The following is a 20,653-nucleotide window of genomic DNA, read 5'->3' as shown; positions in this document are numbered from 1 at the left end:
CTTTTGTTAAACATCAGAAGGTTATCTGCTGAGCAATGATGGAGATTCTTTCTTCCACAGAATCTAATGGTACCTGGCCGACGGGGCCAGGAGCAAGAACTATAATGTAGCTGTTGCCTTTCTGGCCAAACGTGTGTTCTGTGTCTGGGTGCATTTTTAATATGTAAATTTTAGTTCACTGAAATTGATTACAAAAATATAGACAGGATAAACTCTAAGGGTAAAAATTGTCCTTTAAATTGACTAAATACAGTTTTATTGAATAACAAAAGATAATATTAGCACAGGTATAAAACTCATACATTTACATTAGCTCAGAAAGTTGTTAGGGAATTAAGTGTGTTCATATATAAGGTGATTAGAACACTGATAGTGATACATAGGTGTTAGCTACTACTACTACTATCATCATCATCATCATCAAATTACATCTTAGCTTTTTTCTATCTGATGAACAATGGGACAGATCACCATGGACACCAAAACTTAATTAAAGTTTATGACACTAACGAATATTTTGTATGAGCTTACTGCACATGTGAATTGATGTGTGAAAACGAGAGGAAAAAAATGGAAAGGAGGGGCTCAGGGGACAGAAGTGACCATGAAAACAAAACCCCAGCATGACTCAGAAATTAAAAGTACAGCAAAACAGACAAAACACCCCTTAATCAAGATACAGATCTATTCCATCATCACAAAGATCCCTTGTGCTATCCTTATAGTCACAATTCTCCCCTTCTCTTCCCTCTGCCTTATTCTTGGTAACCACAAATCTCTCCTCCACCTATATAATTTTATTTCAAGAACATTATATAGATGGTATCATAAATAGCCATCTGAGATTGGCTTTAAAATTTTTTTAAATTGAAGTATAGTTGATGTACAATATTATATAAGTTACAGGTATAAAATATAGTGATTCACAATTTTTAAAGTTTATACTCCTTTTATAGTTATTGTAGAATATTGACTATATTCCCTGTGTTGTACAATAAATATATCCTTGTAGCTTATTTTATACATAATAGTTTGTACCTCTTACTCCCCTACTCCTACATTGCCCTTCCCCATTCCCTCTCATCACTGGTGACCATAGTTTGTTCTCTATATCTGTGAGTCTGCTTCTTGTTTTCTATATTCATTAGTTTGTTGTATTTCTTAGATTCCACATATAAGTGTTATTGTACAGTATTTGTCTTTCTCTGTCCGACTTGTTTCACTTACCATAGTATCCTCCAAGTCCATCTGTGTTGCTGCAAATGGCAAAATTTCATTCTTTTATATGGCTGAGTAGTATTCCATTGTATATATATACCACATCATCTTTATCCATTCTTCTGTTGATGAACACTTAGGTTGCTTCCATATCTTGGCAGTTGTAAATAATGCCGCTATGAACATTGGGATGCACGTATCTTTCTGAATTAGCGTTTTTGGTTTTTCAGATACATACCCAGGAGTGGAATTGCTGGGTCATATGTTAGTTCTATTTTTAGTTTTTTGAGAAACCTCCATACTGTTTTCCACATTGGCTGCACCAATTTACCTTCCCACCCTCAGTGTATGAGGGTTCCCTTTCCTCCATATCCTCGCCAACATTTGTTTTTTGTGTTCTTTTTGAGGATAGCCATTCTGACATGTGTAAGGTGATATCTCATTGTGGCTTTGATTTGCATTGCCCTGATGATTGGTGATGTTGAGCATCTTTTCATGTGCCTGTTGGCTATCTGCATTTCCTCTTTGGAAAAATGTCTATTCAGTTCTTCTGCCCAGTATTAATCAGGTTGTTCATTTGTTTTTCATGCTGAGTTGTATGAGCTGTTTATATATGTTGGATATTAACCCCTTATTGGTCATATCATTTGAAATATTTTCTCCCATTCTGTGGGTTGTCTCTTTGTTTTGTTTTTGGTTTCCTTTGCTGTGCAAAACCTTATAAGTTTGACTAGGTCCCGTTTGTTTATTTTTGCTTTTACTTCCTTTGCTTTAGGAGGCAGAGCCAAAAAAATATTGCTGTGATTTATGTCAAAGAGTGTTCTGCCTATGTTTTCCTCTAGGAGTTTTATTCAATCCCTATCAAAATACCAATGGCATTTTTCACTGAACTAGAACAAATAATTATAAAATTTGTATGGAAACACAAAATACCCCGAATAGCCAAAACAATCTTGAGAAAGAAGAATAGCGCTGGAGGAATCACACTCCCTGACTTCAGACTATACTACAAAGCTACAGTAATCAAAACAGTATGGTACAGGCACAAAAACAGACACATAGATCAGTGTAACAGAATAGAAAGCCCAGAAATAAACCCAAGCACTGTAGTCAGTTAATCTATGACAAAGGAGGCAAGAATATACAATGAAAAAAAGACAGTCTCTTCAATAAGTGGTGCTGGAAAAACTGGACAGCTACATGTAAAAGAATGAAATTAGAATATTCTCTAACACCATATACAAAAATAAACTAAAAATGGGTTAAAACCTAAATATAAGACTGGAAACCATAAAACTCCTTGAGATTGCGTTTTTTTTACTCAGTATAATCACACTGAGATTCATGCAAATTATTGTGTATATCAGTAGTTCATTCTTTTTATTTCTGAGTATGGATGTACTATAGTTTGTAACTATTCACCCACTGAAGGACATTTGGGTTGTTTCCAGTTTTTGGCAATTATAAATATGTTGTGTACATGTTTTTGTATGGTCATAGCTTTAATTTTTGTAGGATAAGTCCCCAAGAGTGAAATCGCTGGGTTATGTGAAAAAGGTATGCTTTGTTTATTAAGAAACTGCCACACTTTTTTCCTGAGTGTCAATGGGTGAGAGAGTGGCATTGTATTTTAATTTTATTTTCCAGTTGTTTGTTGCTAGAATATAGAAATACAATTGATTTTTTCCTCTTTGGCCATATAGCATGTTATCTTACTAAATTCAATTATTAATTCTTGTGGCCTGTTGGAGTTTTCTTAGGACTTTCTACCTCAATAGTCACATTGTCTGTAATAAAGAGAACTTTACTTCTTCCTTTCCATTTGTATACTATTCATTTATTTTTTCCCCTTATTTCACTGGCTAGCATCTCTAGAACATTGTTAATAAAAGTCATGAGAGTGGATATTCTTGTCTTATCTCTGAAATTAGAAGTGAAAATTCATTGAGTATATCACCACAAAGTATAATGTTAGTTGTAGATTTTACATCAATGTCCTTTATCAGATTTAGATCTTATATTCCATTACTGTTTTTATGTTGAAATATATATATAATTATTATTACTATGAATGGGCAATGAATTTTGCCAAATACTCTTTCTGCATTAAGATGATTATATGATTTTCTCCTCTGATCTGTTAATGTGATAATTATATTGATTAATTTAAAGAGTGATTAAAAATTATAAAAACATGTATTTTACATTTACTTTCATTTTTACCATTTCTAGATCTCTTTAGATCAAAATTTCCATTTAGGGTCATAGAACTGTTATACTGGCTAATATGTCGTAGTGCAAATCTGCTGGCAATGAATTATTTCGGCTTTCAATTGTTTGAAAAAGTCTTTTTTTTTTACTTTCTTCCTTGAAAGATACTTTCATAGGGTGCAGAATTCAGTCCTTTAGAGTGTCACTCCGTTGTCTGCTGGTCCTCATAGTTTCTGAGGAGAAGACTTGTAAATTTTACCTTTGGCTTTGTTTCTCTCTATATAATCTTTCTGTATTCCCTGGCTGCCTTCAAGCTTTTCTCTTTATCTTTGATTTTCAGCATAGTAGGTGTTAAGGTCTGAATTGTGTCCCCCAAATTTATAAGTTGAAGTCCTAACCTCCAACGGGATTGTATTTGGAGACAGGGCTTTTAGGAGGTAATTCAAGTTCAATGAGATCATAAGGGTTGGGGGGGGGGTCTTAATCTGATAGTATTGTTGGCCTTATAAGAAGAAGAGAGAGATCTCTGTCTCCATGTGCATGCACCAAGGAAAGATCATGTGAGGACACAGTGAGAAGGCAGCTATCTGTGAGCCAGGAAGAGAGTTCTCACCAAGAACCAAATCAGGTGGCACCTTGATCTTGGACTTCCCAGCCTCCAGAACTGTGAGAAATAAAGCTCTGTGGTTTGTCACCCAGTTTATGGTATTATGTTATGGCAGCCCACGCTGACTAAGACACTGTGGTATCTCTAGGTATTTTAAAATTTATTTATCCTCATCGGGGTTCTATGAGCTTCTTGGATCTTAGCTTTGACATCTTTAATCATTTTTGGAAAATTCTCAACCATCATCTCTTCAAGTATTTCTTTTGGTTGTTGCCCCTCTCCTTCTAATGAGACTGCAGGTGCATGTATTTAGACTATTTGATATTATCCTCCAGTTCATAGATGTTCTGTTTCAGTTTTCACTCTTATCTCTTGGTGTTTCAGTTTGGATAATTTCTATTGACCCATCTTCAAATTCACTGATTCTTTGCTCTGATGTGTCAAGTCTATTGATGAGCCTGTCAAAGGAATTCTTTACCTCTGACATTTATGTTCTATTTCTAGCATTTCCATTTGACCCTTTCATATGATAGTTTCCATCTCCTTGCTGAAATTCTCCATGTGTCCATGCAGGATGTCTTTCTGTCTATATCATTTAATATATTTAAAGTTACTGTCTGTTAGTTCCAACATGTGGGTCCTGTTTGAGTCTGCCTGTATAGATATTGGAGTATTTTTATTTGCTTTATTATGCCTCTTATAATTTTTGATTCAATGCTGGACTTCTAGTGTAGAACAGTAGAGACCAAGGTAATAGTATTAAGTGTTCTCTTCTTCTGTCTTGTCATTAGCATCTGGGGGTTGAGTCAACGCAGACAGTAGTTAAGTTTCGGTGGTGATGTTTGTATTGTTACCTTCACTGCATTGCAGGCTTCAGATTTCTGTAATGATGGGCTGCTGTTGCCTTGTGCTTGTATATAAGGATAGGGTCTGGGGTGCCAGTGGATTTTTTCTCAATGTTCCTGCTACTCCTTTAGCTTTCAGATATATATAAAAAAAACTATATGTATATCCATGTTTGTGCTACAGGGAGTGTCACTATGCATGGCCTTGTTAAACCCCTTACTGTTGTTTGCTACTGAGCTCAAGGCTAGTAGTGAAGGCTGGGGTGGCTCTGGGTTGACCTTCTTAAGCTCCAGTCTTAGGCCAACCCTGTATATTGATTGTTTTCTGAATGACGAAACAACCTTGTATCCTTTAAATAAATCACACTCACTGTGATATATCATCCCTTTTATATATAGCTGGATTCTATTTGCTAATATTTTTATTAGGATTTTTGCATCACTTTTCACGAGGGATGTTGGACTGATATTTCATTCCTAATATTGGTTATTTGTACCTTTATTTTTTTCCGTGATCAGTCATACATTTATCAATTATATTGATTTTTTTAAAAAAAGAAACAGTTTTTGGTTTAATCAATTATCTCTATTGCTTATCTGTTTTCAACTTCATTGATTTAAATTTCCCTCTGAGCTCTGCTTTTACTGCGTACCACAATTTTGATATGTGATTTTCATTTTCATTTTCATTTAGTTCAGAATATCTTCTACTTCCTTACTTTTTCTTCTTTGACCATGGGTTGTTTAGAACCATGTTAACTTCCAAATATTGGGTATTTCCACATATCTTTTTGTTATTGATTTTTAATTGCATTCTTTTTTGTTCAGAGAAAATATACTGTAAGCTTTCAGTCCTTTTAAACTGATTGGGACTTTAAGTATCGTGAGCCTGGATATGGTCTATTGCAGCGGTCCACAACCTTTTTGGCACCAGGGACTGGTTTCGTGGAAGACAATTTTTCCACAGACCTGGGGTGGGGGGATGGTTTCAGGATGATTAAAGCGCATTACATTTATTGTGCACTTTATTTCTATTATTATTACATTGTAATATATAATGAGATAACTCTACAACTCACCATAATGCAGAATCAGTGGGAGCCCTGAGCTTGTTTTCCTGTAACTAGCTGGTCCCATCTGGGGGTGATGGGAGACAGTGACACCGAAGTGTGTTGCTTATGTTCAGTCTACTCCGTAATCTCGTTTTGGTTGCTGTCACTGCAGAAAACCCTGCTTCACAAAGGTAGGATGTTGGAAATGGAAGCAGGCTTTTCCGTGCTTTTGTGGCAATCTCAGGATATTCCATCCTGACTTTAATCCAGAATGTATGGAGATTTGAAGTTGTCTCAGACAGACTTTTAAGGCCACCGTCATTTGTGATCTCAAGCAGTTGATCCTCTTCTAGCATGGACAAAGTCGATTCACCTGGCTTATTCGGTCGTGGATCCGTTCCTTCCCAGTTCGGGGGGTCTTTTGTGGTTGGGAAGTAATGCTCAAACTCTTTTGAAATCTGAGATAGGTGATCGTGCACCAGCTGGGAGAAAGAAGGCCCTGGCTCAGTCTCTTTCAAAATCTCTGCTAATGTTTGAGACATGTCAAAAATCCCAGTGTTCACTCGTCGCCCCCGTAATTCCGATTTGGCTTTGAATGCAGCCACTTTATCTGCCAACTTGAACACAGTTGTCGTTCTCCCCTGAAACGACAGATTGAGTTCACTGAGCAGGTTGAATATGCCACACAAGTAAGCAAGTTTTGCGACCCATTCTGTGTCACTGAAATGTGCTGCCAGTGGTGACTGTTTTTCTAAAAGAAATTTCTGGAGCGGCTCTCGTAACTCAGAAACTCTGGCCAGTGATCTACCTCTAGAAGCCATCTCACTTCTGTGTATAAGAGAAGATGTGTGTACTCTGCATCCATCTCCTCACAGAGCTGCGTGAACAGACGTGAGTTAAGGGCATGTACTTTAATGTGGTTGATAATTTTAATCATATCCTGCAAAACGTTGTTAAGTTCAGGTGACATTTTTCGGCTAGCCAGCATTTCTCTGTGGATGACTCAGTGCATACACTCACCATTCAGAAGTGACCTCTTTGACCAGAGTAGTGAAACCAGAAAGCTGTCCAGTCATGGCAGCCGCTCCATCCATGCATATACCCACACAAAATGACCAGTTCAGTTTTCCTGATATGTAATCATTCAAAGGCTTGAATAGTTCTGCAGCTGTGGTATTGGTTGGCAACAAAAGTGCACACAACATATCCTCATGCACATCCTCCTGAAAAATATATCGCACAAAAACAAGCATTGTTGCCTTGCTGTCAACATCGGTAGATTTGTCAACCTGGATTACGTACATGGTGACTCATTAATCCTCTCTAACAATTGTGCCTCAATATCCTCTGCTATTTCATCAATTCATCTAGTTATGGTGCTAGCGAAAGAGGAACACGTGCCACCATTTGAACTGCAGCCTCTCCTAAAAGTTCACGACAAATGTCCTTAGAAGCAGGCAGGATCAACTCTTCACTAATAATAAAGGGCTTCTTAGCTTTAGCAATGCGGTTAGCCAGCCACTAAGAACGATGCTCTCATTGCAGACACATTTGATGAAGTGGTAGCCTTCAGTACTTGCTTCTGTTCTTCGTGTTCACATTTTTTTTCTTTTGAAAAACTCCAAAGGTTTGTCTTTTAATGCAAGGTGCTTGGTCTCCATGTGGCAAATCAGTTTTGAAGGTTTCATGGCTTCATTGGGTAGCCGGTCGCCACATATTATACAAAGCAGGCTTGGAGAATGTGAATCACCTGTTGCAAGGAACCTGTAATTTAAGTAGGACTCTTGGTATTTTCTTTTAAATGCAGCTTTCTTTTTGTTGGCAGTCTTAGAGTCTTCTGCTGTCTTATCATTGGGTCTTTCCCTCTTTTCAAAGAAGCTCTCATTTGCTTCTTTGTTTTTTACTCATTTTGGCTCGGGTTAGCTTGTGAGCTTACCAAAACTGTGACTGAGACAAATGTGCAATGCAGGAAAGAGGCACGGACAGAAGTGGTAAATAAAATAATGGGCGGGCCATGCATAGACTGAAATAAGTGTTGGATTCTGACTTAAAGCCTGCCACCAGATGCAGCTTAATTGTTACCTGCCACTCACTGATAGGGCTTTTTTTTGGGGGGGGGGTGCTGCATTGGGTCTTCGTTACTGCGCACAGGCTTTCTCTAGTTGCAGTGAGTGGGGGCTACTCTTCATTGTGGTGCTTGGGCTTCTCATTGCGGTGGCTTCTCTTGTTGCGGAGCACAGGCTCTAGGCGCTCAGGCTTCAGTAGTTGTGGCATGTGGGTTCTAGAATGCAGGCTCAGTAGTTGTGGCACACGGGCTTAGTTGCTCTGCATGTGGGATATTTCCGGACTAGGGATCGAACCCGTGTCCCCTGCATTGGCAGGTGAATTCTTAACCACTCTGCCACCAGGGAAGTCACACTGATAGGGTTTTGATATGAGTCTGCAAGCAGTTGATTTATTATGGTCTCTGTGCAGTCAACCCTCTCTGCTAATGATAATCTGTATTTGCAGCCGCTCCCCAGCACTGACATCACTGCCTCAGCTCCACCTCACATCATCAGGCATTAGATTCTCATAAGGAGTGCACAACCTAGATCCCTCACATGTACAGTTCACAGGAGGGTTCGCGCTCCTATGAGAATCTAATGCCGCTGCTGATCTGACAGGAGGTGGAGCTCAGGCGGTAATGTGAACGATGGGGAGCGGCTGTAAATAGAGATGAAGCTTTGCTTGCTTGCCTGCCACTCACCTCCTGCTGCGAGGCCCAGTTCCAGGGGTTGGGGACCCCTGGTCTATTGTGTCAAACCTGACTAAAGTTCTCAAAGTTTGATGTATTTAATTATTAAATAAATTTCTAAAAATGACAAGTAGCTTAATTAGGGTACAACTTGAAGTCCTTAAAGGGAAGACCTAGGACGTAAGACTGAAAACATTTCCTGGCCCTTGACAGACTGAAAATATAGTGCTGATAAGGATCCTGAGTTGAAAGATGTATGTGCTACATCCTTTATCTTTTGTAAGAAGAGTCAGTGGATTGTGCCTGATATTGAGAACTGTGAACTTAACTTGTATTATCATTTAAAGTTAGAAAGATAACTACTAAAAATTAAGAATGGAAACTATAAACAGTGATTCCCCCTGGGGGTTGGAATGGGAGGGCTTTTATCTCTGATTATATGCAATTCTGTGTCATTTTAAGAAAATATTTCAAATCTGTGTGTATGTTACTTCTATGATAAAAAGAAAATGGTCCAAACAAAACAAAGCAAAAGATAGTGTGGGCCAGGCCATGGAGGGCCTTGAATGCCAAGCAAAGGTGACTGCACTTATCCTTTAGTTATAGAACCTCCTGCTACAGGCTCATATCCCTTGGCAGGGCCGCCTAGACTCACTATTTACTGAAGATTCTAGAACAGTGATTCTCTACAAGAAGGGTACTGGATGGGCGGGGATGGGCAGAGGTAGAAGTTGACTAACATCTTGTGAGGTTTTGTGTGTCCAGCAAATCTGGGCCTCTAGTGACCAGTGGGGCCCTAAGAAGGAAGTTACAGGGGCTGTCCTGCATCTTGATAAGCCTCCCTCAGGCACCAGTTTCCACTGCAGCTCCTGCATTTGAGACAGGCTAGGACCTGGGACCCTTTGCTGCAGTGCTCACACCTGGACAAATGCCTTCTTGAGCAACAGAATACAAAGAAACTACAAGGGACTGAAAATAACTGCGTGCACGTGCAGCTGGGGCAACTTATGAATAACAATATACAAAAAGACCAAAAACCCAACTGCCACTTCTAAGGTGTTGGGATCAAAAGCAGGGTACTGCCCATGATCCCTGCACATAGCACCACCAGGGGGGTGGGCAGACCACCTAAGCCATCCCTCTAGCCTGATTCATGGGTCCACCCCTACCCTCACCCCATTTAAGGGACCAGCTCGCCCCCTTTCAGCGAGTGAGCAAGGGAACCTGTTACTTGTTTTCGTTCCCTTGTGCTGTAGCATGAGTCCCAGTACAGCCTTGCCTGAATTTCTTGTTTGGCCAGTTTCTATGGATTAAGGAGTCCAAGAACCCTGGTTGGTAGCACAGTTACCCTTTGAGAGGGCAAAGAGCTAACCTCTGAGATTAGCTCTGCCTATCTCAGAAAAGTTCTTCCCTTTCAGCAGGGTCTGCTCACCCACTCTGGTGAAAAGAATAGAGGAAAGGTAAGAATTTGCTTAAGAATCATCTTGCTTTCAAAGCCAGTAATAGTTTTTGCAATTACTCCACATCCTTATGGCTCCACCTTGGGGTGGGGTGTGTGGGGGGTCATGGCACACCCTCAGGAAGAGATAGGAGATAGGAAGCTTCCCCCTGACAGCTTTGGGTGCTGGCAACCTTGACTGTGCCAGATCTGATTAGGGTAACAAGAACATTTCTCTCTTCTGGTCCTCCTTTCTATATGGCTTCGTTCCCTCCAAGCATTCAAATCTGTGAAATGGGGACAATAATAGACATGTCATACAGCAGATGACCAACAATTATTTGTGCTCACAGGGACATCAGAATAGTTCTAAGCATATGTACAACACTCTCAGACTGGCTGACCGAATTCACACCATGGACTGTAAGTGAGCAGGCCAGTCCTCTAAGGAATGACCTTGTCTCACCGAAAGATCTCATTAAGTGCCCTTCATTGTTTCTGCCAACTGTTGGCCCTCAGACTCTGTGATGTTCTTTCCACCCAAGGCCTCCTTCCTATGACAGTCCTTTGCTGATTGCCTCCATGGCTACATTTCTAGGGAGAAAAGAGTCCTGGACACTGTTTCCTTTTCCCAATGACTTGCATCCACCTATTTCTAGTTCAAGGCTATTGACCATTCTTCCATGGTGTGTCTGAAATTTACCTTTTGGTCAATTCAACATCCTCCCCCCCACCCCCACGTGCTCACGTACACTCACACACAGACACTCACATAAACACTCAAATACATACACACCACATAATTTTGGTTGTCTATTTTGTTTTATTGTGGACTAGAAATTATAACTTTTTTCCTTTTTGTGTAGCCCAGCTGAAGGACAGTTGCGGAAGCAGGAGAGCATAGTGCTGACCGTTGGGGATTCTGCACGTAGGCTGTCTGGGAATAAATCTGGGCTCTAAACTTAAAGCTGTATGATCTCATTTAATGCTTTGTGCCTAGTTCTTTGTCTAAAAAGAGAGGATAATATTAGCATCCACCTCTTAGGGTAATTGTGGGCATGAAATTAGAACAATGTACCTAGTGCCTGGTGCATATTGGGTGCATAATCGTTGTTGTCTATTATCAGCCCAAATGCCAGCTGTGCCTTTGCCCTCTGGCTCCTGGATCTCCCTGTATTCACGATTTTCACTCACATCAACATGGCAATAGAGCTCAAGGCCTTTTCTAGTTCCCACCACTCATTTCTCAGTGTGATTATGAGGATGAAATGAGATGACACATATGATTCAACTAAATGGTAACTGTTATCATTATTTCCCCCCCAAACAAATGTCTGTTCCATGATCCCCAGAGAACCTGCTTCATTAAAGCAGGGGTTGGCAAATGACAGCCTGGGTGCCAGATCCAGCCCACAAACTGTATTTGTAAATAAAGTTTTATTGGAACACAGCCACACCCCTTTGCTTAGTTATTGTCTATGGCTACTTTCATGCTGTAGTGGCAGAGTTGAGTAATTTCAACAGAGACCCTATGGCCCACAAAGCCTAAGATATTTTCTATCTGACCATTTACAGAAAATGTTTGTTGATGCCTGCACTAGAATAAAAGATGAAGACACATTAAATTTAGTTTGACACAGAGGCGAGAGAGGAAGATGAACTATTACGGGTCACAGCTGGCTGAGCTGAGGCACAGATAAAGTGACTGGAGGCTGTGATCACCTGGGAAATTAAGGTCAGGGAAGCTGGGGAAACCAGATGAAGGAGGCTTTTTAAAAAAAATTTATTTAATTAATTTATTTTTGGCTGTGTTGGGTCTTCGTTGCTGTTCATGGGCTTTCTCTAGTTGTGGTGAGCGGGGGCTCCTCGTCGTTGCAGTGCACGGGCTTCTCACTGCAGTGGCTTCTCTTGTTGCAGATCACAGGCTCTAGGCGTGCTGGCTTCAGTAATTGTGGTGCACAGGCTCTAGGTGTGCGGGCTTCAATAGTTGTGGCATGCGGACTCAGTAATTGTGGCTCTCGGGCTCCAGAGGGCAGGCTCAGTAGTTGTGGTGCACGGACTTAGTTGCTCCGCAGCATGTGGGATCTTCCCAGACCAGGGCTTGAACCCATGTCCCCTGCATTGGTAGGTGGATTCTTAACCACTGCGCCACCAGGGAAGCCCCAAAGGAGGCTTTCAATGGCGTTCTGAGTGTGCTTCATTTACAATCCAGCTTGAACTTGCAGATAAAACCTAGAACCAGGAGTAGTCGCCCAGAAAGAGATACTCTCAACAACTGGAGAAGTGAGTATATGTGTTAGGAGGGGGCTGCCTTGAAAGAGTGGAGAACAAGTAAGAGGAAATCTGACTCCTTGGATGTCAGGCAAAGGGACAGAAGGTCTAAGCTGCCAACATATTCTAAGATCTGGCTCTCTGCCAGCACTGAAATCCCTGAGTGGAAGGTATGTGGAGGCTCTGTCATCCAAGCCGTTCCTTCTATGGAAGGGGATGCTGAAGCCAGAGAGGGGAGGGGTGAACCCAAGTTTACACAAAGGGTTGTTGCATGAGGGGCCAATATTTGATCTTTTTTCCTTTAATTGAAGTATAGTTGATGTACACTATAGCAATTTAATTTGTAAAGATTTGCTCCATTTATAGTTATTATAAAATATTGGCTATATTCTTTATGTTGTACAATATATCCTTGTAGCTTATTTTATACCTATTAGTTTGTACCTCTTAATCCCCTACCTTTATAGCCAATATTTGATCTTAGCACACTCTGCTCTGAGCTAACCTTGAATCCTGTTCCTACTTCACTTTCCAGATGCTGTCCTGGGGCTGGGCTGAGGCCCTGTCCCCATAATTTAGAAAGAGGGATTCAGTTGTTCCAGCATAAACAGCTAGCTACAGTTCTCCATTGAGAGTGATTTTTTTTTTTCTGATTTGTGCTTTAGTCTGGTGCCAACATTCTAGATTGAGAGCTGTTGTTAGAAGTAACCAATGAGAGGCTGTGTAATAAAAATTTGGCTGGCCTTTGTCCCTGGCTCCTGGGAGGCAGCATCTAAATGCTTGGAATTTTCAGAGTGATAGCAGTGTATTTATTATTCATGGTGGGTCTTTTAGACCATATTTGATAGTTTATGGTAATGAGGTGACTCATGGTAAGCCCTGGATAATTTATGCTAACTAGATGACTCAGGATGGGGGCTGGCCAAGCCAGAAAGACCAGCCATGTGATTAGAGGGTTGGGGCTTTGAGTCCTGGGATGGGGGAGTAGCCTGGGGATTGAGTTCAACCACATGGCCAATGAGTCAATTAATCCTGCCTACATAATGTAGCTCCAATGACAACTCTGGATTCTGAAGCTCATGTGAATGTCCCTAGCTGGCAATACACTGCATGTTACCACCCATTGGTGTGCCAGGATGGTGACGCATTCTCGAGGGGGATGGAAGCTTCATGTATGGGACTGTCCCAGACCTCCCGTTATATGCTTCTCCTTTTGGCTGATTCTGATTTGTATCCTTTTGCTGTAAAAAAAATGTAATCATAAGCATAGAATGTTCCCGAGTTTTCTGAGTTATTCTAGAGAATTATTGAAGCTGAGGGGATAGTACAGACCACTGAATTTCTAGCCAGCTGCCCCAAAAGTGATGTTGGCCAGGGGTCCTCTGAACTTGTGGCTGGTGTCCAAAGTGAGAGCAGTCTTGTGAGGACGGTGCCCTTCACCTGTGAAGTCTGGCCTAACTCCGGATAGTTGGTGTCAGAAGTCATTGCAGAAGCTCACGCTTGTGTCTTTTCTTAGGATGTGGTTGAGAAAGTTGAGTTAGGAGAGTGTCCTGAGGGCAAAGTACATCTGATCTTGGTACAAAGTACAATTGCAGTTCCCCTGGGAAATGGCCTATTTATGTATCATGAATGTATGACTGACAAGACTTTGGTCCTCATGTTGGACGGATGGCCCTAAGGGATTTGAATGATCAGCACTTCAGCTTCATTTCTGGCATCACTTTGTTCCCAACTCTGTGTCTTTTTTTTTTTTTCCGCATGTTTAATTTATACTGCCATGGATGACCCAGGTGTCATCTGGGGTCTTGCATTCTTACATTACCTCTGTCTCCAGGATCTAGTTTATAGTTGGTCTCTTTTTTTTCTCTAGTGTATCTTCTCATAGGGAGGTTCACCTAACTTGATTGACACACACCCCCACACACGTGCGCACACACAGCTCCCCTCTCTACTCACAACCGTACCCACATTTATATTTGTAAGTGTGGTGTAGACGTCATTGAAGATTTGAGGTCATGGAAAGAGGCCATATGTTATATCACATAAACAAATCATCTATATGTAAATATTATACATTTTTGTTCTAAAGTATCCTTTCAGCCCTCCCTCACTAGAGGTTTCTCACTGGCCCTTTATGCTTCCTGGTACCCAGCTAGCCATCCCATCTTTCTAGCTCTCCTCATCTTTTTTCTCTTTTTCTTTCCTTCTTTTTCATGAGCAAGAATAAATTCTTCACATTTTCTCAGTTGCCTGATGTGTAGGAGTCACTCAACTCACTTCTGGATTTCTCTCAGAGGGAATTGATCCTCTGCGGGAGGAGCCAAAGTCAGGAGCCTCCTATCCAGGCATTTTGCTCTCAGTTGTATTCCTATATTCTAGCAATGAACAATCAGAAAAATGAAGTAAAAAATAGTGTATATAATAGCATCAGAAAACATAAAATACTAATTTGATAAAAGGTATGCAAGACTTCTATGGTAGAAACTACAAAACGTTGCTGAGAAAAATTAAGGAAGATCTGAATAAATAGCAAGATATACCATTTTTATGAATTCAAAGAGTTTTAAAAGAAATTTTATTTATTTTTGGCTGCATTGGGTCTTCCTTGCTGTGCGTGGGCTTTCTCTAGTTGCGGCGAGCGGGGCTACTCTTCGTTGCAGTGCGCGGGCTTCTTATTGCAGTGGCTTCTCTTGTTGCCAAGCACGGGCTCTAGGTGCATGGGCTTCAGTAGTTGCAGCACACAGGCTCAGTAGTTGTGGCTCATGGGCTCTAGAGCACAGGCTCAGTAGTTGCGGTGCACAGGCTTAGTTACTCTGCGTCATGTGGGATCTTCCCAGACCAGGGATCGAACTCATGTCCCCTGCATTGGCAGGTGGATTCTTAACCAGTGCACCACCAGGGAAGTCCCCAAAGACTCTTCATTCTAAGATGTCAATTATACCCAAATTAATTGATTCAACACAATCAAAATCCCATCAGGACTTTTATAGCAATCGAGAAGTTTCTCTAAAATTTATATGCAAGTGCAAAAGCTAAAATAACCCCCTCCCCCAAGTTAGAGGACATACACTACCTGATATTAAGTCTTACAACAGGGCTTCCCTGGGACACGGGTTTGAGCCCTGGTCCGGGAAGATCCCCCATGCCACAGAGCAACTAAGCCCATGCACCACAACTACTGAGCCTGAGTTCTACAGCCCGCGAGCCACAACTACTGAGCCTGCGTGCCACAACTACTGAAGCCTGCATGCCTAGAGCCCGTGCTCCACAGCAAGAGAAGCCACCGCGATAAGAAGCCCGCACACTGCAACGAAGTGTAGCCCCTGCTCGCCACAAATAGAGAAAGCCCGCACGCAGCAACAAAGACCCAATGCAGACAAAAAAATAAAAAAGACTTACTACAAAGCTACAGTCATCAGAACAGTGGGTGTTGGTTTAAAAATAGACCAGAGAAAAGCTATATGTAAACAAATGAAATTAGAACACTCCCTAACACCATACACAAAAATAAACTCAAAATGGATTAAAGACCTAAATGTAAGGCCAGACACTATAAAACTCTTAGAGGAAAACGTAGGCAGAACACTTTATGACATAAATCACAGCAAGATCCTTTTTGACCCACCTCCTAGAGAAATGGAAATAAAAACAAAAATAAACAAATGGGACCTAATGAAACTTCAAAGCTTTTGCACAGCAAAGGAAAACATAAACAAGACCAAAAGACAACCCTCAGAATGGGAGAAAATTTTTGCAAACAAAGCAACTGACAAAGGATTAATCTCCAAAATATTCAAGCAGCTCATGCAGCTCAATATCGAAAAAACAAACAACTCAATCCAAAAATGGGCAGAAGACCTAAATAGACATTTCTCCAAAGAAGATACACAGATTGCCAACAAACATGTGAAAGGATGCTCAACATCGCTAATCATTAGAGAAATGCAAATCAAAACTACAGTGAGGTATCACCTCACGCCAGTCAGAATGGCCATCATCAAAAAATCTACAAACAATAAATGCTGGAGAGGGTGTGGAGAAAAGGGAACCCTCTTGCACTGTTGGTGGGAATGTAAATTGATAGAGCCACTGTGGAGAACAGTATGGAGGTTCCCTAAAAAACTAAAAATAGAACTACCCTATGACCCAGCAGTCCCACTACTGGGCATATACCCTGACAAAACCATAATTCAAAAAGAGTCATGTACCACAATGTTCATTGCAGCACTATTTACAATAGCCAGGACATGGAAGCAACCTAAGTGTCCATCAGCAGATGAATGGATAAAGAAGATGTGGCACATATATACAATGGAATATTACTCAGCCATTAAAAGAAATGAAATTGAGTTATTTGTAGTGAGGTGGATGGACCGAGAGACTGTCATACAGAGTGAAGTAAGTCAGAAAGAGATAAACAAATATCGTATGCTAACACATATATATGGAATCTAAAAAAAAAAAAATGTTTCTGAAGAACCTAGGGGCAGGACAGGAATAAAGACGCAGTCATAGAGAATGGACTTGAGGATATGGGGAGGGGGAAGGGTAAGCTGGGAGGAAGTGAGAGAGTGGCATGGACATATATACGCTACCAAATATAAGATAGATAGCTAGTGGGAAGCAGCCGCATAGCACAGGGAGATCAGCTCAGTGTTTCGTGACCACCTAGAGGGGTGGGATAGGGAGGGTGGGAGGGAGACGCAAGAGGGAGGGGATATGGGGATATATGTATACATATAGCTGATTCACTTTGTTGTACAGCAGAAACTAACACAACAATATAAAGCTATTATACTCCAATAAAGATGTTAAAAAAGAACCTGCTGTATAAAAAATAATAATAAAATAAAATAAAATAAAAATAGACCAGAGATCAGCAAACTTATTTTGGAAAGGGCTAGATAGTGAATACTTTAGTCTTTGAGGCCATATAGTCTCTGTTACAAGTACGCAGCCCTGCTGTTTTAGCACAAAAGCAGCCACAGGAAATATGTAAATGAATAGGCATAGTTACGTTCCAATGAAACTTTATTTACAAAAAAAAGGAACTGTCTATTTGGCACATAGACTGTAGTTTGCTGACTCGTGGAGTAGACTAATAGAACAGATCAGAACATCCAGAAATAGTCCCATACTTATAAGTATTGTTTTTGACAGAGGGGCTAAATAATTAAATGGGGGGGATGTATTTTCAACAAGTAGTATTGGAACAACTGGATAACTGATGGGAAAAAATGAACCTTGACCCCTGCCTCAAACTCTGCACAGAAGTTAATAAATGTAAGAGCAAAAATTATAATGCTGTTAGAGGAAAGGTATTGGAGAATACCTTTGTTTCCTTGGGAGTAGGCAAAGATTTCTTAGAAAGCATAAAGCACAAAACATAAAACGTGAAAACTGATAACTTAGATTTCATGAAAAACAAAATCCACTGCCCAACAAAAGATATTTTAAAAATAAATAGGCAAGTCCCAGACTGAGGAAAAGTATTTCCAATACATAAATTTGACAAAAGATTTTATTTAGAATATATGAAGAACTTGAGCAAATCAATATAAAGAGATAAACAACCCAATAAAAATAGATAGAAAATACACTTCAAAGAAAAAAGAGAAATAAATGATCAGTAATCCACAAAAAGTTGTATCCTCTTTTGGGGAAAATGTTAGTATATTTCAGGTATTGTGGGACAGGTACGTCATGTTAGGGAGAAGCTTGACTGCTTTATTATCTTCATTTGAAATTAACTATGGTTTAGGGAGGTGGTTATGGGTGCCAAGTTGCCAGGCATGTACTGTGATGGGTTTGAAAGTGTCAACTTGTCTAGGCTGAACTACATTTGCCAGAACTTCCTTCCATGTATGTTTCCTCTTAGGGTGGGCGTCAAGAGACAGTTTGCACAAGATGTGGTGGCTGGAAAGGAAGCAGCAGCCCTATTGTTTTTATGTGTGGAAGGTCGGTGCTGGGGCTCCAGGATGTTCATGTGCGTTGTTGCTTCTCTGTTGGCTCATCTCATTGGCCTAAGGCAGCAGCTGGCCTTGCAGCTGCTCTGCCTTCCCCTGGATACTCCTGCAGGTTCTCTGCCTCCTGGACCAGGTGTGTGGTTAGCTCCATGATGAAGGGAGCCAACTTCTGCAGACTTCAGTAAAATTGTCGGTGCTGAGAGAGACTGACACAAGTTCCGGTTGGTTCTCATGGGTTTTTAGCTCACGCTCCTGGGTTCTAACTTGTCCTGCAGGCTTCAAGCTCTAGCATCAGACAGACAACAGCCTTACAGAGACAGTTTAACCAGAACCTACAACTGCGTAGGGTCAAATATATGTGTATTTCCACAATTATATAGAGAATCTTCTATAAGTGCTGCTTCTCTGACTGAACCCTGGTTGATACAGAATCACTACATGAAACCCCTTCTGACATGTCCCCGGTTTCCTGAGGAAGGCTTTCTCCCTTTTGCTTCACCTCAGTTGTGTCCTCCAGAGCCCTCTGGAGAACCAACTTGAGGGGCAGCCGCCACTGCCTCTGATGCCTGAAGGAGCCAACGAAAAAGCCAATGGTGGGGTTGGCACTGCTAGGCAGGACCATCCCTATATTAAAATAATATAAGGACACATTGAAATCCTTCTGAAGCCAGTCTAGCAGAAACTTCTGGATGCCTGAGAGGAGGCAGCAGAGGAGGAAGACCAGCGCTGTTAGCAGGATGACCACGTAGAGCCTGGTCAGCTGCATCCGCTGGGACTCAGAGGATCCTGATCCTCAGTGCTAGGCTGGAGCTAGCAAGAGCCACCAATAAGAAAATCAGCCACCCAGCAATGATGAAATCAAATAGTGGATACCAGTCATCGTCAAAATCCCTAAACAGATCACAGTAATTCCCTTCTGGGTTGCTCAGCAGGAGGGACACACACGACAGCTGATGTGTTTGGGGCGGCGGCAGCGGTACCAGTTGGGGTACAGGGTAGACAAGTGGCACTTGGTGCTGATGGCACTGAGAAAGCTCAAGCCTGAGAGGTAGGCATAGATAGGCGCAAGGTTGAGAACGATGGTTTAGGGTTGTGGCAGGAAGTGATGCGTGTCTCCGGGGAACCTATAATCTGGCCGCTGAGGAAGAGGAAGTTGGCTTTCGCCAGGTTGAAGGTGTAGATGGTGAAGATCTTGCACAGGCGGAAGCCCAGAAGCCACAGCACAACTGAGTTTCTTGCCAGTCCTCCCAGGGCAGAGATGATATTCAGCAAGAGCAGGGTCAGGGTCAGTATGTCACATTTAGAAAGGGCCTGGTCACTGTGATTCATTAGTGTGAGTTCGGTCTCCCAGGCTGGGGTGGTTGGATCCAAACTCAGAAACCCTCTGCTGGGGGTTTCTGACACAAACAAAATGTCAGCACCTGCTGTGTGATCACCGATTCTCATGGCCACCCTGCTAGGTGGGAATTACTGTCCCTGTGTTACAGAGGAGGGAACTGGAGCCTTGCAGAGATTAAGGTGCTTACTGACGTCCACACAGCCCTGGAGACCTGGAACCTGGATTCAAACCCAGTTCTCTCTGACTCAAATGCCTGGGCTCTCTCTACTGCAACACGGACCCTCTACTGACATAGGAACGTGCTGTAGTCCCCCCACCAGAATGCATTGTCCAGAGGTTATGTCATGTCCCCAGAATTTCCTGAAGAAGGAAGGTAAATGGGATCGAATCTGAGAGTCCAGGAGAGGGTGATGGGCCAGAACATTACTTCTGTCCTGGGCCAGAAATTTCCTCTCAGGTTCATGAAATCAGGAAGACACAGAGATGATAGGGGGCCACCCTCATGACTAAGAGTGACCCATTCACTAAGGAGAAAGAAGACCCAGCTTTAGGGACATGAGAAGAATGTGATCTCTTGCTAGGACAGGTGTGAGGATGGCCAGGCCAGGTGGGTTAGAAACGGCTCAGTGTGTCAGCTCTGTGAAGACAGGAGCACTTTTTATATCCCCAGTGCCTAGCTCTGTGTGTGGCACAGTGTGTTCTCAATAAATATTCATTCAGTGTATGAATGAATGAATGAGTAAATGAGTCTAATGAAGTGGAAGGTTTGGAATAAAAGTTTAAAATATGGGCTTCCCTGGTGGCGCAGTGGTTGGGAGTCCGCCTGCCGATGCAGGGGACACGGGTTCGTGCCCCGGTCTGGGAAGATCCCACATGCCGCGGAGCGGCTGGGCCCGTGAGCCATGGCCGCTGGGCCTGCGCGTCCGGAGTCTGTGCTCCGCAACGGGAGAGGCCACAGCAGTGAGAGGC

This window comes from Lipotes vexillifer, unplaced genomic scaffold (genome assembly GCF_000442215.2).
Source record: "Lipotes vexillifer unplaced genomic scaffold, Lipotes_vexillifer_v1.1 scaffold2818, whole genome shotgun sequence".
NCBI classification, from domain to species: Eukaryota; Metazoa; Chordata; class Mammalia; order Artiodactyla; family Lipotidae; genus Lipotes; species Lipotes vexillifer.
The sequence above is the reverse complement of the archived record's forward strand: the minus strand, read 5'-3'. Positions refer to the sequence as shown.